The sequence below is a fragment of the Bombyx mori genome, chromosome 3 (genome assembly GCF_030269925.1).
Source record: "Bombyx mori chromosome 3, ASM3026992v2".
Taxonomy (NCBI): Eukaryota; Metazoa; Arthropoda; class Insecta; order Lepidoptera; family Bombycidae; genus Bombyx; species Bombyx mori.
Window position 1 is genome coordinate 5,767,198 of NC_085109.1, and position 19,504 is coordinate 5,786,701.

A 19,504-nucleotide genomic window follows, 5' to 3' on the forward strand; every position below is an offset into this window, starting at 1 on the left:
TCTGCCGACTAAGTGCTCTTTCTGGAAGTTTTTATTTGTTTTGTTTCCTTTTGTTGTTTCTGTGTTCGTGGTACATCTGCCGACAAAGTGGTTTCCTGCAAGTATTTATTTGTTTTGTTTCTTTTCGTAATTTCTGTTTTGTTGTGCTTTTTCTTTGTCCTGTAGTAATCGCGTCGCATTGCCACCTGTGTTCAATAGAACCGCTCAGGTCCGAGAAGTTGGGGCCTCGCCGCAAGGCGAGTGTTTTCAAGACCCGGGGCCGCCCCACCTGGGTACTCAGCGATCATGGACGCTGTATTCGCGGAATTCCTCCGACTTCGCCACCCACAGCTCGCCTCGGAGTTTTTGGCCTTCAAGGCCAATCACACTGCGAGCCCTCTCGAGGACTCCGCCGCGCTCGCTGCTCCTGCGTCGCCTGTACCTGCGTGCAGAGCTTCTGCATTGAGCACCGCAGCCTCTGTCGTGCCTGCCGCTCCCGTGTCGCCTATACTGGCGAGAAAAGCTGCTGCGTCGTCCGCCGTGACCATCGTTTCAGCTGAGCGATCATCCGCGGCCTCCGTCGCGCCCTCTAAAACACCTACACTTGCTCGTAGGTCGCCTGCACCCGCCTCCTCGTGCTCCGACTCTGACTCGGACATGGAGGTCGACCTCGCCCCCGCCTCATCGACGGATGGATTCACCCTGGTACAGAAGGGTAAGAAGCGTGCCGCGGAGTCTCGAGCTCCCGCGGCCGCTAAAATTAGCAAAGCCGTGAACGCGTCGCGCCCCCGCCCTCAGACTCCCGTTGCGCCCCCAGCCCGTGCCACTCCGTCGCCGCGTCCGGTGGCACAAAATAAAACCCAGACCCCTCCCCCGGTTATCCTTCAGGAGAAGGCAGCTTGGGATCGAGTTTGCCTGGCCCTTAAGGCCAAAAATATAAATTTCACGAATGCCCGTAACCTCGCGAACGGCATTCAAATTAAGGTTCAAACACCCGACGACCATAGGGCCCTCTCTTCCTACCTCCGTAAGGAGCGTATAAGTTTCCATACGTATACGCTCCAGGAGGAGCGCGAACTCCGCGTTGTAATACGCGGAATCCCTAAAGAGTTAGATGTAGAGCTCGTAAAAGCCGACCTGTTAGAACAAGGCCTACCAGTGAATTCTGTGCACCGTATGCACACCGGTCGCGGTAGGGAGCCATATAATATGGTTCTAGTCGCTCTCCAGCCTACCCCCGAGGGTAAGAAAATCTTTAACACACAGACCGTCTGTAGGCTCTCTGGTATCGCTGTCGAAGCCCCCCATAAAAAAGGCACTCCTAGCCAGTGCCATAACTGTCAATTGTACGGGCACTCTTCCCGTAACTGTCACGCGCGCCCCCGATGTGTTAAGTGTTTGGGCGATCACGCCACGGCCCTCTGCGCTCGCGACCAAAAAACCGCGACGGAACCGCCTAGCTGCGTCCTGTGTCGAACACAGGGTCACCCCGCGAATTACCGTGGTTGCCCCCGAGCCCCTAAAATAAATCGCCGCGTCGCCCGCCAAAACCGCCTCCGAGCTTCCGGCCCAGACATCAAAGCCTCGGCACCCTCTGCGTCGCAGGCTAAGCCAGCGTTCGTTCCGGCGGCGGTGCCCAGTGTCTCGGCCTGGGCAAAACCGCTGCCGTACACGAACACGGCTACAACTCCCTCCTCCGCGATTCGTCCCGCCCCCGCGACTCGTCCCTCTCCCGCGACTTGCCCTCCGACCGCGTCCGACAATCTCGCTTTAGCGATCGACTTCTTTCAGTCGATCAACTTTGAGCGCGTTAACGCTTTGGGCGACGCCATTCGCGCTGCCTCCACTGCACAACACTTTATCGCCGTTGTGCAGGAATACGCCGACGTATACGCGTCATTAAATACGTACGTCCTCCCCTCACTCCGCCGGTAATCAATGGCGTATATAAGTAGAATAAAGCCCCTATCCGTAACGATAGGATTTTTTAACGCTTACGGTCTCGCAAATCAACGTGATCAGGTTTCTGACTTTTTGCGTGACCACCAAATTGATATCTTTTTAGTGCAGGAGACCCTACTTAAGCCCGCGCGCCGTGACCCTAAAATCGCGAACTATAACATGGTCAGGAACGACAGGCTCTCTGCCCGTGGTGGTGGTACCGTCATTTACTATAGAAGAGCCCTGCATTGCGTCCCGCTCGATCCTCCCTCGCTCGCTAATATCGAAGCATCAGTGTGCCGAATCTCACTGACGGGACACGCGCCGATCGTTATCGCGTCCGTTTATCTTCCACCGGATAAGATCGTTCTAAGCAGTGATATCGAGGCGCTGCTCGGTATGGGGAGCTCTGTCATTCTGGCGGGCGACCTAAATTGTAAACACATCAGGTGGAACTCACACACCACAACCCCGAATGGCAGGCGGCTTGACGCGTTAGTCGACGATCTCGCCTTCGATATCGTCGCTCCGCTAACCCCGACTCACTACCCGCTAAATATCGCGCATCGCCCGGATATACTCGACATAGCGTTATTAAAAAACGTAACTCTGCGCTTACACTCGATCGAAGTAGTTTCAGAGTTAGATTCAGACCACCGTCCCGTCGTTATGAAGCTCGGTCGCGCTCCCGATTCCGTTCCCGTCACGAGGACTGTGGTGGATTGGCACACGCTGGGCATCAGCCTGGCTGAATCTGATCCACCATCGCTTCCGTTTAGTCCGGACTCTATCCCGTCTCCTCAGGATACCGCTGAAGCCATAGACATCGTAACGTCACACATCACCTCGACATTAGATAGGTCATCGAAGCAAGTTGTAGCGGAGGACTTCCTTCACCGCTTCAAATTGCCCGACGATATTAGGGAACTCCTTAGAGCTAAGAACGCCTCGATCCGTGCGTACGATAGGTATCCTACCGCGGAAAATCGTATTCGAATGCGTGCCCTACAACGCGACGTAAAGTCTCGCATCACCGAAGTCCGAGATGCCAGATGGTCTGATTTCTTAGAAGGACTCGCGCCCTCTCAAAGGTCTTACTACCGCTTAGCTCGTACTCTCAAATCGGATACGGTAGTAACTATGCCCCCCCTCGTAGGCCCCTCAGGCCGACTCGCGGCGTTCGATGATGACGAAAAAGCAGAGCTGCTGGCCGATACATTGCAAACCCAGTGCACGCCCAGCACTCAATCCGTGGACCCTGTTCATGTAGAATTAGTAGACAGTGAGGTAGAACGCAGAGCCTCCTTGCCACCCTCTGATGCGTTACCACCCGTCACCCCGATGGAAGTTAAAGACTTGATCAAAGACCTACGTCCTCGCAAGGCTCCCGGTTCCGACGGTATATCCAACCGCGTTATTAAACTTCTACCCGTCCAACTCATCGTGATGTTGGCATCTATTTTCAATGCCGCTATGGCGAACTGTATCTTTCCCACGGTGTGGAAAGAAGCGGACGTTATCGGCATACATAAACCCGGTAAATCAAAAAATCATCCGACGAGCTACCGCCCGATTAGCCTCCTCATGTCTCTAGGCAAACTGTATGAGCGTCTGCTCTACAAACGCCTCAGAGACTTCGTCTCATCCAAGGGCATTCTTATCGATGAACAATTCGGATTCCGTACAAATCACTCATGCGTTCAACAGGTGCACCGGCTCACGGAGCACATTCTTGTGGGGCTTAATCGACCAAAACCGTTATACACGGGAGCTCTATTCTTCGACGTCGCAAAAGCGTTCGACAAAGTCTGGCACAATGGTTTGATTTTCAAACTATTCAACATGGGCGTGCCGGATAGTCTCGTGCTCATCATACGGGACTTCTTGTCGAACCGCTCTTTTCGATATCGAGTCGAGGGAACCCGCTCCTCCCCACGACCTCTCACAGCTGGAGTCCCGCAAGGCTCTGTCCTCTCACCCCTCCTATTTAGCTTATTCGTCAACGATATTCCCCGGTCGCCGCCGACCCATTTAGCTTTATTCGCCGACGACACGACTGTTTACTATTCTAGTAGAAATAAGTCCCTAATCGCGAAGAAGCTTCAGAGCGCAGCCCTAGCCCTAGGACAGTGGTTCCGAAAATGGCGCATAGACATCAACCCAGCGAAAAGTACTGCGGTGCTATTTCAGAGGGGAAGCTCCACACGGATTTCCTCCCGGATTAGGAGGAGGAATCTCACACCCCCGATTACTCTCTTTAGACAACCCATACCCTGGGCCAGGAAGGTCAAGTACCTGGGCGTTACCCTGGATGCATCGATGACATTCCGCCCGCATATAAAATCAGTCCGTGACCGTGCCGCGTTTATTCTCGGTAGACTCTACCCCATGATCTGTAAGCGGAGTAAAATGTCCCTTCGGAACAAGGTGACACTTTACAAAACTTGCATAAGGCCCGTCATGACTTACGCGAGTGTGGTGTTCGCTCACGCGGCCCGCACACACATAGACACCCTCCAATCCCTACAATCCCGCTTTTGCAGGTTAGCTGTCGGGGCTCCGTGGTTCGTGAGGAACATTGACCTACACGACGACCTGGGCCTCGAATCAATTCGGAAATACATGAAGTCAGCGTCGGAACGATACTTCGATAAGGCTATGCGTCATGATAATCGCCTTATCGTTGCCGCCGCTGACTACTCCCCGAATCCTGATCATGCAGGAGCCAGTCACCGTCGACGCCCTAGACACGTCCTTACGGATCCATCAGATCCAATAACCTTTGCATTAGATGCCTTCAGCTCTAATACTAGGGGCAGGCTTAGGGACCCCGGTAACCGTACTCGTCGAACTCGACAAAGAGGTCGACGTGCAACCTAACCCATGCATCAGCCCGCTGAGTTTCTCGCCGGATCTTCTCAGCGGGTCGCGATTCCGATCCGGTAGTAGATTCATTCGCGAAACAATTGCTCTTGAGTTGTTAGGTCTCCTTCGGAGGCGCTCGGGCAGTTGTTAGCAAATCCCACCCCTCTTGGCTGAGCCTTTGCTCGCCCACCTGTCCTGGTGAAACTGGAAAGGCCTTCGGGCCACCAGTAAACTTTCAATCATAAAAAAAAAAAAAAAAAAACATCAAAGGAAAAACAAAATTGTTCTTTTTATTTAATTCCGAGCATTTTCATATTTATCTACCTTTTAAACCTTCTCTGGACTTCCACAAATAATTCAAGACCAAAATTAGCCAAATCGGTCCAGCCGTTCTCAAGTTTTAGCGAGACTAACGAACAGCAATTCATTTTTATATACCTATATAAGTATATATATAGAAGATAGAAGATAACAATTTTTTAACATTTATTTATTTAGCCTTGTCTTTCAAAAATGTTTAATCGTGTTTTATAAGGCATGATAATAAGTAATATTCCGTGCCTGAACTAAACATGTCGGACAAGCCGTAGCCGAGGAGTCGAAGAGCCGCATGCGGCTCGTGAGCCGTATTTTGTCAACCGCTGATCTAGAGCAATTTACAACAACGCGCGAGGCATGACCTTTTTAAGGACTTTTTCCACATGTTGCCTTGAATTATTTAACAATTTTATTAAAAAGCACGTTAATTATAAATTATTTAACATCCATCTACCATCACAAAGTTTTTGTTACATAACTATTAAATTATAAAACATATTTTCTGTAAAATAACATCACTATGTAAGATCTAAACAGGCAATTTGTCGGTGCGAACAAATTACTCGAGAAGGAAATATTAAACAGATGTTTTGGAACTTTAGCCGCTCGTGATCACAATTTGTGAGCGAGAACGCGCAGTAAATTCACTTTATTGTTACTTGTAAATAAAGTTTCTTTTAAAAATGTCGAACTTCATCCAGATCTCGAAGAATAATTCAGATTTCGAACGTTAAGTTTTTCAGTATCATTAAAAAAAGGCATTAATTTATACCATTAAAGGGAATAAATCTTTATGATCGCAGTTCGATTAAATTCCACGATAGTTAAAGTAAGATCAAATACGGAAAGTGTTATGATTAAGTGTTATAATACAAAAAATGTATCTACTTATATCTACGTAATTACATCTAATTTTATTGTCATCATAAATAAACATCTTTGCCAAAGGGTGTGAAAAATGTATAGATGCCAAATCGTTTAGATATACCTAGGCGGCACTGAAAATTTCGGGAATTAACGAAGTGACACAACATTACTATTTAAAAATGTATTTATTGCTTTTCGAAGTATTCTCCGCGAAATTTGACACATTTTTCCATACGATGGAACCAATCATTGAAGCAACCATTCCATTCGGAAGTTGGGGTCTCCAAAATGGCCGTTTTGTAGGCGTCCACAGCTTCTTCAGGTGATGAAAATCTCTGTCCACGCAATTTATTCTTTATTTTAGGGAAAGTATAGAAATCATTAGGGCTTAGGTCGGGGCTGTATGGCGGATGGTCTAATAATTCTATGTTTTCTTGCTCTAAAAACTCTTTTGTTCTGTGCGCGGTGTGAGAACTCGCATTGTCGTGATGGAGGATGATGGGGCGGTTGCAGTTCTCTTTACGGAGTTCAGAAACGACCTGTGGCAAACAAATGCTAGCATACCATTCTGCATTAACCGTTCTTTGTCTCTCAAGAGGAATAGTCGTAACATGGCCGGTTTTGGAGACAAACGTGGCCACCATTTTTTTTGAAACACTCCGTGAACGAACAATTTTTGTTGGCTTTAACTCATTTTCGAACACCCAAACTCGTGACTGGTTTTTTTGTTTCGGGTTCGTACGCGTATATCCAGGATTCGTCACCTGATACAATGTTGTATACAGCATTTGAGGATCCTGCGTGGAATCTTTCGAGAGTTCTGACGCACCAAGTAACGCGAGCCGCTTTTTGCTCTTCACAGAGCGAATGCGGTATCCATCGGGAAAACAACTTTTTTACACCTAATTGTTCATGCAAGATTATTTGTGTTTGACTCATGCCAATGTCTAAAGTTGCCTGAATTTCGCGGTATGTCACATGTCGATCTTCCTCATTCAGCTTACGCACAGCATCAACGTTTTCTTGGGTGACTGCAGTTTTTAGACGACCTTGACGGGGATCATCACTGAGCTTGACACGTCCACGTTGAAACTCAGCAAACCAGAGATAAATTGTGGTTTTGGATGGGGCTTCATCACCAAATGCAGAAATCATCCGGTCAACACACTGTTTTTGTGTTAAACCACTTCGAAAGTCATAATAAATCATCGCTCTTGAATTTTCTCGAGTCAATTCCATTTTCTCAACGACTAAACAAGTTTGACAAAACCTCGTGACAAGACCGAGAATCTTTTTTTAAATAAATAAATGGTATTCGATTTTTAAAACCAAGGAGTTTTCAATTAAAAAGATTTTAATATGACAGGAACAGTGGAAATATTCCATTGCCGATACTTTTAGTGCAGCCCTCGTACCCAAAAAAATTCAAGTTCATCTTTTTATTTATTTATTGCTTAGATGGGTGGACAAGCTCACAGCATGATGTTAAGTGGTTACTGGAGCCCATAGACATCTACAACGTAGACGCGCCACCGACCTTGAGATACAAGTTCTAAAGTCTCAGTATAGTTACAACGGCTGCCCCACCCTTCAAACCGAAACGCATTACTACTTCACGGCAGAAATAGGCAGGGCGGTGGTACGTATCCGCGCGGACTCACAAGTGGTCCTACAACCACCTATATATGCAATAAAAAAAAGTTGTGTATGTATTTAAAAGTATATAATTAACTATGTAAATGTGGTATGTATCTGGTTCCCATTACACGGGGACTCATAATTTCGGGACGAATGACTATTTTGTGTGACTTGCACCCGGTTTTCATTGTATGCAAATGGAAATCAACTTTAGAAAGGTATAATTTAAAAAAGACTAAGTACATTAAATAAGCTTACTCTGAAACATTGGCCATCTGTTTGTGGTCTATTTACCGTTTCAATATATTCTTCAACTATTTAATGTGGTACAATTGAATCTCCCTTTGTCTCTCTTTGAAGAGGGAGGCTCTCTCAATTTGTGTATCGTTTCAGACGATTTACATGTAGCGTTCTTCCTTTTCATTCTATTTCAATAACTATTGAACTTATTGTTAGACAGTGTGCAGAATTTCGACAGTTCATATAAAAAAAAAAAAATTATTTTTTAAAATTATTTTATGTTTTCATTTCTACTTGGTACTTTGTTTGCAATAATAAAACTTTGGTAACGAAGTTTAGATGACATTTATTCGACAAGCTTTCCCTTTTAAATATTACGACGTAGCTTAAAGTTACAAATGCAAATAAAATAAATTGGAGAGTGTACTAAATTCTTACTACCGACTTAAGTTTACTAAATAAACTTATAATTTTTAGAAGTATGTACATTAAAATTTAGTGATGAACAGATACATTCTAATTGACAGTATTACGATCTGCAGAGTGTAAAGTTTAATTCTTAGTATCGACAGAAAAATGAAACAAAATCCGAAAATGAAAAAAATTATATCTATATTTTTTATCTAACTACAGTAGAAAGAATTTTCCTTTTCAACTCGTATATTTTATTGCTAAGATATGCAGACAACGAGCTCTTATTAATTAAGCACGTCTTTGTTTCAGGTCTAAGCATGATTTGAATTAATCAGGTGAGTTAAAATGGTTTAGTAATTTCTTTTTTTCTTATTAAAGAAGGGGTGTACTGGTGGCCTTGAGGCCTTTCCAATTTCACCAGCACAGGTGGGCGAGCAAAGGCCTGGAATGGTGGGATTTGCTTACAGCTGCCCGAGCGCCTCGCCTTCGCGAATGCATCTACTGCCGGATCGAAATCGCGACCCGCTAAGAAGATCCGGTGAGAAACTCAGCGGGGTGATGTATGGATTACTTATACATCGCGCCTTTCTCAAGGCGTAGTCTCCCGGTAGGAATTGGAAGAAGAGGAGGACTTTGGTCTTCCTCTTCTCCCTCTTCTTCTCTGGAGGCGCCGGAGTCCGACATAACCCGGTCTGTTACCCCTCTCGGCCGGGTATCCGTAAACGGATTACTTATACATGGTTGCACTCTTGTCAAGTTCGATGAGTACGGCTCACAAATTTCTTAATGATTGAGGATGTCAGCAGTTTAATATTGCGTTTATTATGTGATATAAAATTAATAGACGCAAAATTAAAGAGTCATACAGGATTTCGACGTTTTTTTTTTAAATTGCACCCTATTGCATACAGTTATCTTTACGTAAATAAAAAAAATCACACTTTGTGAATTATGGTTCAGAAACGAAAACAACATTAGATCTAAAAGTTTTTCTCCGACGTCTTTGGTTTGAAATTCATAACAGTTAATTGAATCTATAAAAATTTTAGAGAACGCGAATCACAGAAAGTACTATAAACATTTGAACATTATTATGATCTGTCGAAGTAAAAACAGTTCTCTGCCTACCCAAATCCTAATGAATAAATGCGTGAATTATATAAAATTTAATTTATATTCATGAAAGGCAGAGATATAACCAACCTACCGACTGTTCTTATAGCCCTTTGATGTATTCACGATCTCAAACACAACTCTAGTTATAACGAAGTATGGGAATGTGAAAGCGAACCTTTGCTCCCATTTTCGTTGGTTCCGAAGTTCATAACAGCTTTCCGAACAAAAAAAGGGGTCGGATCCGCGTGTGCGTAGGATATGCAATATCCATTGAGATTGATAGTGACTTCATATTATTTTGTCATTGTTTTGCAAGCACACAAAATCAAAGTCAACGACGAGATAGAAATATGGAAATGAATGCTTATCAATCGCAATTGCTTAAAAGTCGACTGTTAAACACCCTTAATGAAAGTAGATATCTTATACCCAGCTATTATGAATGTAAAAACGCATCGTTAAGGCATCGTCAGCAGGTATCTTATACCCAGCTATTATGAATGTAAAAAGGCATCGTTAAGGCATCGGCAGTAGGTATCTTATACCCAGCTATTATGAATGTAAAAAGGCATCGTTTAGTTGTTTACGGCATTTGCTAAATCCATATCAACTTCATCAAATAAATGTGTTTTATTCTCACTTGTTCTTGATTTTGAATACTTCCCTGTGTTCGTTGCCATGGATAACTGGATACAGTAAGTACCGATTCAGTAACTGCACTAACCATTAGAAGCAAATAGTGGGTGCGGAGCGCTCATGACTTGAACATGAAAAATAATGAGTGGCTTTGAGTAATGGCTCTATGAACGCACCCCGCCTCACGGCAAGACTTTTGCACCACTTGTGTATACTCTATGTTTGCGACGCACACAAGCATCACAGAGAAAAGCAGGGGTCACTACTTAACCTCAATTAATGCAAACCGATTCTTTAACATTTAATAATCGATTATCTTCTAATAATCGATTCTATTCTAGCGAATTATCATTTTCGGGGTTTTCGTGATCTAATTTTCTTATCTTACATTAAAATAAAAAGAAACGTTGTCACTATAAATTCAAATTCAAATGCAAGTTACACTAGGACGTTAAATGTCAAAATCCCAAGTGAGATTTAAAATAACATACCGAAGAAAAAATCGATTGGACGTTACTGAGTAAAATCTCAAAACAAAAGAGGTTGACATTTCTGATAAAATGAATTCGAGTGAGATCTGACAACATCCGCATTATCAACCATTCGAATATTCCCAGATCCTATTTGCATAACGAGATTATGTCTTATGGAATTTTGTAACGGTTGACATCCGAACATGTTCCTGCAAATGCAGAGTAATGAGGTTGTTATGTGCGTGGGTCAGACCGCAAATTGAAGGGTTCGCGTTTCAAAACCAGTAAAACGACAGTACGATGTGAATGCTTATTTTACGGTTTACGAACCATTAACTTTAGGCCCTGGAATAGGCCAAAACAGATCGCACTCTTCAAACTATACCTCTGTTAAAAATTATTAAGGCAAATCGTTTATTAATTGGTAGCTCTATGGCACTTTGCCATTGGCACGCTACCTGTCAATAAAAAGAATACATCGGAAACAAATTTCACAATCAAAATAAGTAGCTGTATTGTAGAAATTATATTTCGAGATCGCCTTATTGGATTGGTCGGGATTGGTTCCTTTTGACCCTCTAAGAGTTGAAGCTTTTATTGATAAGACTGAAAGATTTTTATTGAAAAACGAATTTAGTTTGAATAGTTTTAAACGCTAGATTTACACTCTAATCCAGTTACATACACTAGCAACTCTGAGAATCTTGTGATGTAATTCCCAATTTATCGAAAATTACGATTTAAAATCGGTCAAGGAGGCTTATACTCATCAGCTTGTTCAGGTCAAAGATAGTAGGCTATAAAATAATAGCTTCGCTCTAAGGTCAGAGGAGCCATGACCCTGGCGACTTCCGCTCGTCTCCGTCCTCGCTAACATACATAGCAATTGTTATATCTCTAAAGTAAAACTATATAAAGATATTTAGATAGACAAACTGTGGTTCGTTAAAGTTACCTTCGTTGACAATCTATACTAATATTATAAAGCTGAAGAGTTTATTTGTTTGAACGCGCTGATCTCAGAAACTACTGGTCCGATTTGAACACTTTCAGTGTTAAATAGCCCATTTATCGAGGAAGACTATAGGCTATATAACATCACGCTAAGACGAATACAAGCGGAGCACCAATAAAGGGTGTTTCAAAATCGGGGTTTTTTTCCCTTTTGAGAGCTTCCGCTGCGTGTGCTGCAGAAACGGTTAAAGTTTCGCTAAAATAATGTATGACAGAATTGTTTAAAAGATCTAAAAAAAGTCCGCGACAGCATATGTTTATATGTTAAGGTTGGCTCACTATAACGTTTTTTATGTTAACCAAATTTGTTATAAAATTAAGTAATATTTTTGAACTATTCCGCGCGGACGAAGTCGCGGACAAAAGCTAGTCTTTTTATATTTGAGGCCCGTTTTTCCATTACGTAAGAAAGCGATCTATTAAAGTAAGTGAATCCATTAATTTTAATCCACTATGTAATGAAGAAACCTTACGATCTAATAATTTAAAGGTAGTTTTTAATTATATCGTTACAAGATGTCTAGCCTTTGATTTACAGATGATAGGGCATATTAAGAGCCCATTCGAATCCGAACTGCCATACTGCCTGTTACTGCCGAGCGCTTCAGAAACAACAGAGCTGACTGTAGAGTTTGATGCTAGGTAGTGGTGCTGTTATGAAGGTTTTTTTATTGTCCCAGTAGGAAAACGAACATACCGTCCTGATGATGAGTAGTTTCCGTGGAGCCAAACCGCTACCTATCGTAGCTGTTGCGTCATAATATACTTATTGCATAGGTAAACAAGCTCACGGCCCACCAGGTTTTAAGTAGTAACCAGAACCGATTGACCTCATGAAGTTGATGCCACCTTTCACTTCAATGCATTGGGTCAAAGTCCCAATTGTAGGTATATAACGGCTGTCTCAAACATTAACACCTATAACAGTATCATCGTACCATTTTTACCAAATTAGAAATTTTATGGGTTTCTTTCGTTATTAAACTATGTGATTCTAGCACCATCGTAGTCTTTCCGTATTTCTTTAGAAAAATTGCTACCTACCTGCTGGGTTCTAAGACCGACATTGTCAGATCGCTTGTCACGGGTACACCGGGCGTATTATCTTTTAGCCATGACTTCGAAAAGGAAATGACGGGATTGTCTCGAATTAATTGAGCAATTTTATGGAAACCGTTGGTCAGACCAGGTAACTGCGCTCACTAGACCCTCTGTTGCGACCGCCCTGAGAGAAGCCGAAAACCGAAGGAAATGGAGGCTGATGGTACAAAGAGCCACGAAGGGCTTTCAGGGACTCGACCTTCAGCAATGAAGTATGCGACTAAGAAGAAGAAGAAGGGAATATAGAACACCCAAAAATCACAAATTAACTGTGACATTAGAATTTTTGGTAATCCCATCGGTTCTTCTATATCTATAAAGTCAAATAGAAGTAGCCGAAATTGGGAACTATTCTCGATTCGAATAATCATAGTTTTTATAAAATAAGTATTTCACCAAAGCATGAAGTATCACAAGTCAAACTGGAAATGTTCCATAACATTTTATACAATTAGTCTTCTTATTCAGAAAGGCAATTTGTTAAAACAAAATAACGATATTCATGGAAGTCATCCAGTGTTCTTGTTAACAACGTTATCTGCTTCGCTGGATAGTGGAAATGTGCGGAGGAAATTGAGTTATACCACTCCCGGAACTAGCTTTCATGAGGAATAACTAAAACTAGACTACAGGTCTACGTAGAGTTTCGATATTTTAGTGAATATTTTTTATTTTCCACCTTCCATCTAAACTCCAAATACATTTTAGCGTAATAAAAGTTTATTTTTTATTTGAATAAAATTGTACAGTCTGTGATAACTAGTTGTGAAAGCATTTTAGGGTTGTACTTTTTTTAAATCTTGAAACGCTAATTATAATAAATTAGCACAGATTAAGATAAATAAGCAATAAATCATAAATGGTGATGAATAATAAATAAACATATCCCCGAGTTTAATTATCGGTTTTAAGCAAAAAAATAAAATACAATATGTAACCTCCTCGAAAACCTCGACTCTACATAGGAACACCAAAGATTTACTTTATTATTAATACAGATTAGCCCTTTATTTTAATTTCAATAAGCATTCTGTAACTCATAATAATCTTATATATAACACGCTCGTGTCATAATGTTAGTTACCATACTCCTCTGAAACGGTTTGACCGATTTTTATGAAATTTTATATACAGGTTTAGTAGGTCTATTTTTCATACCCCTAAGTGATAAGGATGGTCCACCCCTAACATTAATATATTATTTTTGGACATTATTTTTTTTGTCATAATGATGTATTATGGGGTTGAATTAGGTTATGTTATTTTTATATTCCCTCATCGTTCATAGCGCTACATGCCTCTTTCACTCATTTACCATATCCTTACACACTTACAATATTTTTTTTTTTTTTCTACGCTAGAAATTCCCTAGAAATTTTATATATGGCAAAACAAGGTTTGCCGGGTCAGCTAGTAATCTATATAATTTAGTGAAAGCCATACCGAGCCCAATCCAGTTTTTACTGGTTTATTGTCATTGGTTTAAAGGTCTAATGATTTTTACTATCACTAAATGATAACAATTCAGGGTTAGCCTGAAAGGTAGCTCTGATTGGATGTTAATACAGCGAAATATTTTTGAAAAATAGTTCGCCAATATTCGATTTAAAATGGTGACATTTAACGTTCGTGTTTTGTATCGGCAGCAAAAAACTCTAACATAATGCTGTTTATTGCACCGGACTGCTTCGTGGAACCGATTTATGATAACCCGTTCGTATTTCGTTAATATTCTGATTAAAAATATTTAATGCGCCCAGAAGCTCCATTGAAATGAAGCAGATAGATAAAACGTACAGCAACCACTGAAGATGTTAAGGCATTAAATTCTGACTCACGGAGTAGCCAAAGATATTTTTTGGTAATTACTGGTGGTAGGACCTCTTGTGACTCCGCACGGGTAGGTACCACCGTCCCGCCTATTTCTGCCGTGAAGCAGTAATGCGTTTCGGTTTGAAGGGTGGGGCAGCCGTTGTGACTATACTGAGACCTTAGAACTATATCTCAAGGTGTGTGGCGCATTTACGTTGTAGATGTCTATGGGCTTCAGTAACCACTTAACACCAGGTGGACTGTGAGCTCGTCCAGCCATCTAAGCAATAAAAAAATAAATAAAAATACATTAAAGGTGCGTTAAGATAGGATAGCATTTTTTTTGTTGCCTTTTCACGGACCGTTAGTATGATAGCGTAAGTCTTATTAAATCTCCTGTTTTTTTTTTATTTCACTATATTAGTCGACGAGCGAAATTGTCTGATATTATGTGTTTAACCAGCGATAGTACAATCTCAATTCCGTCATCTACTTTATGAGATGAGGCTGTCGTCTCAATTGTGTTGTAAGAACGGATGCTCTACCCTTCAAGCCGAGACCGCTTCACGGGAGATATAATAATGACATAGTATTAACTTCGCGGCTACGTTGTCGATATTTCAACGGTCTTTAATTGCTTAAACTTATGATTGAGTGAATGAATGAACAGCCCACCTTGTGTTACGCTAAACAACGCAACATCAAGCTTAGTGTTTCAGAACATAGTTTCAGTCTCAGTTACGTGTCAACTAAAGTTGGATTATTCTAAGTGTGTTGTTACTTAATCACCTCTCCGTGTCAACTTACTCAGAAATCGTAGTTATTAGTTGAATATCCAACTCATTAGGCACCGTGATTGTAAGTGATTGTAAGTTAGTACTAGTTATTAGTGATAGTGATGTGATTGTAAGTTAGTACTAGTACTAGTACTAACTTACAATCACGGTGTAACTAGTAGTAGTAGTAGTAACTAGTAGTAGTTAGTTATATTTAAAAATCTCTTGCTTTGATTTTGTTATGTGAACGCTTGGAATCCCTCAATCAACCAAAGGTTTTCATTCCAACAAACCTTTGTCACTTTTGAAATGATGATTAGTAAAAGCCAAAAAAAATCTTAGCCGAAAAATTACTGTTACCTACGCATTGAAAATTCGTAGAAAAACATTTATGGGTTGCGAAGACATAACCCAAATATAGTAACAAAGATTGTATTTTGAACTAGCTTTTGTCCGCGACTTCGTCCGCGTGGAATAGTTAGTTTGGGCATAACGCTAAATTTTACACGTCTCTTCATTTACGTAGAATATCATTTTTATAAAAACACCTTCACAAATAATGCTTTATTTTAGAACAAATTTGGTTAGCATAAAAAACATATGCTGTCGCGGACTTATTTTTAGATCTTTTAATGGGGAACAATTCTCTCATACATTATTTTCGCGAAACTTGAACCGTTTCCGCAGCGCACGCAGTGGAAGCTCTCAAAAGCGAAAAAAACCCCGATTTTGAAACATTTTTATTGGTGCTCCGCTAGCATTAGTCTTAGCGTGATGTTATATATCCTCTATAAAAGGGCTATCTAACACTGAAAGAATTTTTAAAATCGGACCAGTAGTTCCTGAGATTGGAGCGTTCAAACAAACAAACTGTTCAACTTTATACTATTAGTATAGATTCCGGCCCTACAGAAATTTCAGATCAAACAGGAGAAATGCCACGAGGCGTATGATATCTGCGAACAACACTTACTTGCGACGACTACGAGCGATCTGAGCACAATGACAAATTAGAAACCATATTATATTAAATTAGATAAAGTACAAGTAACCGTTTAATGCTGTCACACAAAGCAATTATACGACTTTTGAGGAATAGTACTGCCGTACAGCGCAACCAGGACTTACATTTTGCCGTTCTACAAAGGTAGAGATTCAAGTTGTCTTGTATACTGACTTTGGTTTTTGCCGGGAGCTCCTGCGCCGATAATACTTGGAAAAAAGTTATCATTTTTCATGAATTTCCGTATGTACGGCGTCAGCCTCGGAATAGTTCACCGGTCACCGTTCTCGTCGAACCCACCGCTTGTCAAATTAACCCACAGACACAGCCCACTGAGTTTCTCGCTGGATCTTCTCAGTGGGTCGCATTTCCGATCCGGTGGTTGATTCTGCGAAGCATTTCTTTTGCTAGGGCCAGTGTTAGCAACACACCCGGTTTGACTCACTCACCACTACCCGTTCTTGTCATAAAAGGTGATTTCATCCAATGAGCAGCAGCGTTCTCTGAGGAATTTATTAGCGGACTGCGCTCACCCAACTGAAATTGACTGGTGGTAGACGTGTTATCATCCACATTGTCAAATATACTGTTACTGACTCGGACTAGTCACGCGTTTCAGTCTGAAGGGTGGGACAACCGTTATTACTTATGTTCTTACGTACAATGTGGATTGCGGAATTCCCGTTTTGATGTTATGAGCTAGTTTAAATATGTTGGGATTTAAAAAAAGAGGAAATATATAACTCGACTGAGAATCAAACACAGAAATAATAAACGAGGCAATCATACCAACACTTCTAAGTAGAAAATTTAACACGCTATGATTCCGAGACGATATACCATTAAAAACAAATGAACTTGAACTAAGTAACAAGAGAGTTAACTTAAAGGAAACTTAATAATATAAAGTTATCCGACGTAGAGGACAATTAATTATTAAACTTAAAAACAGAACAAACAAACTTAACCCAACTGAAATTAAGTTAATGGAGTTATGAATTTCAAGGAATAAAACTTAGATCTGAATGAGATATAGATCTCAGGTAAGCAACATTAGGTCAAAAGGTGAAGAGAGACAGATAAAATTTAAAATGGACTGTATCAAAATTCTGTAACATTTGATGTTACTAACACTACATTCTTTCTTCAACTTCTTATTCCTTTAATTTTGTTACGAAGCCAAGACGATATCCTAAGTAGTGGGGTTAGTGATTTCCTTCTCTGAGATAGTATCTTTTTTTTTTCCCTACCTATGCTGATAGCCTTGAGAGGCTATTTCAGCTTCACCCTAACGTTTGTAGGTGAGCTCGCGGGGCTCAACCGGAGAGTTGCTAACACTGACCCTAGCAAGAGCAGTGCTTCGCAGAATCTACCACCGGATCGGAAACGCGACTCACTGAGATCCGGCGAGAAACTCAGTGGGCTGCGTCTATGGGTTAGTTCGCTCGTCGGGCCCTTAGTCGCAAGCGACGGGTTCGACGAGGACGGTGACCGGAGAGATAGTATCGTCATGCCGGCTAGACGGGCATGCAGACAGCTTATAAAGCGATGCAATCGTTCGTTTGAAGTAAAAAAAGTTTAAATATTGGAAAAGTTCAGACAACTATTTTAACAATGTAATTTATACTTCACATCTTACGTCTTAGGATGGATTGCGGTAAACATGCACATGATACCTCATTGTCTATGCACTCCAATGACAGTTTAACATCATTTATCATCTTCTCACCACATTTCCATTTCATTTAATTAGCAATTACTTTATGACGTTTTGGAACTATGTTTTCTTTACTATCCCACATACTCTATCTGCCTCATATACCACCTATTAAGATAGGCACGTTTTGATGACGAACCTTAAAATCAGGTTGGATCCACTGATATTTATCTCACATAGACTGAAATCTAAGAAATTTCGAAAATAATAAACTCTTACTAACTATCTAATGTATAGAATAACAGATCAAATTTGTTTCATAGATATTCCGAATCTTACTTCTTATTATTATGACCATGATTTTATTGACAACAATAAGATTACATTGTTGTTGACAACAATAGAATGATATTGTTGTTAACAAAAAAAAATTGTAATTTTTGAACCCTCAAAAGGTAGGTATACTTTTAATTTTCATCGAAACAAGACGCGCTTGTAAGTGTATAAATTAATGAATACATTGAAAATATAGGAAACGCCCTTATTTACCAAAACTTCCAGGGTTGAACGAAGGGCGCTCGTTCCAAATTAAATGACGCTTTACCCTAAATACAGTAAGTAATAGGAGTCATCAAAGAAAATACTATTTGTAGTTCTAAATCTCGTTATCTTAAATAAATACATTTCTGCATTGAACAGTGCCAATCTAGCTTCTATGTATGCCGTAAATACACACGAGGCTAACACAAAAAATCTTACCCGAAATATCAAACTTAAGAGTGTATTATAAAAGGTGACCCCGGAAAACCAGTCCATAACTTGTAGTATAGTAAATAGTCAGTAATCCTTCGAACAGCGGTTGAGACAGATAAATTTCCTAAGTGTATCGGTGAAAGGAATCGTGGAAAATTCATTTTTACGACTTCATGGTCGATATAAACTGCGTCATTATAGTTAGATGCCTGTCAATAGCACCGTAAAGGCTCTATAAACCTTACCGCAAGCAAGGTTTCGTTACATTGAAAAAGGTAATAAATTTATTTATTGAGAATGAAACTAAACAGACTGATAAAGGAATATATAAAATAAGATAACGTTAAGATAAAAAATCCTTTATTTGTTTAATTAATACAACTCTCAATTTTTGCGTTTTCATGAGCTACTTTTATTATTAATACAGATATGTATAGTAAGTAAATGAAAAAAAGCTTTAGTTTTTTTTATAATTAGACATCATTTTCGTTTTTATTATCTCTGCATTTAGAATTTTCAACAAACAGCGACAGAAATAGTCGTTTTAATTTTTCCTCCTCATTTCAAGAAGGCATTTCGTTCAATTCTGACTTAAGCAATTATGGCAATTATATTGAAAACAAGGACGTGTCAGGCATGAAATTACTGAGATGTCGCGCACTCTTATTTAAACAAAAAGATACGATAAAAATTGGCCTTCAAAATTACTCTCAATTGTGACTTGGAGAAGAGCATTGATTCTGTTGACGTTTTGGTATGGACTTATTATGCTAAATAAAGCTCAACGAAAACAAATATGTCATTAATCAGTTCTATAAGCTATTCGATAAATTGAGTTTTACTAATGGCAAATCAAAGCAAACCGTCTTCGCTGATTCGCGGAAAGGATGGGACGTACGAA

The 19,504-nt window shown here is 40.7% G+C and overlaps 1 protein-coding gene across 1 annotated transcript in view; it reads left to right on the top strand.

The window, feature by feature from the left end:
* The window catches only part of LOC101739146 (probable G-protein coupled receptor CG31760), an 87,477-nt gene that overhangs the window by 25,462 nt on the left and 42,511 nt on the right, over positions 1-19,504 (top strand). Inside the window, exon 2 of the mRNA XM_004931810.5 lies at positions 8,572-8,597. The gene's annotated coding sequence lies outside the window, so the exon portion shown is untranslated. The remainder of the gene's footprint in view (positions 1-8,571; positions 8,598-19,504) is intronic.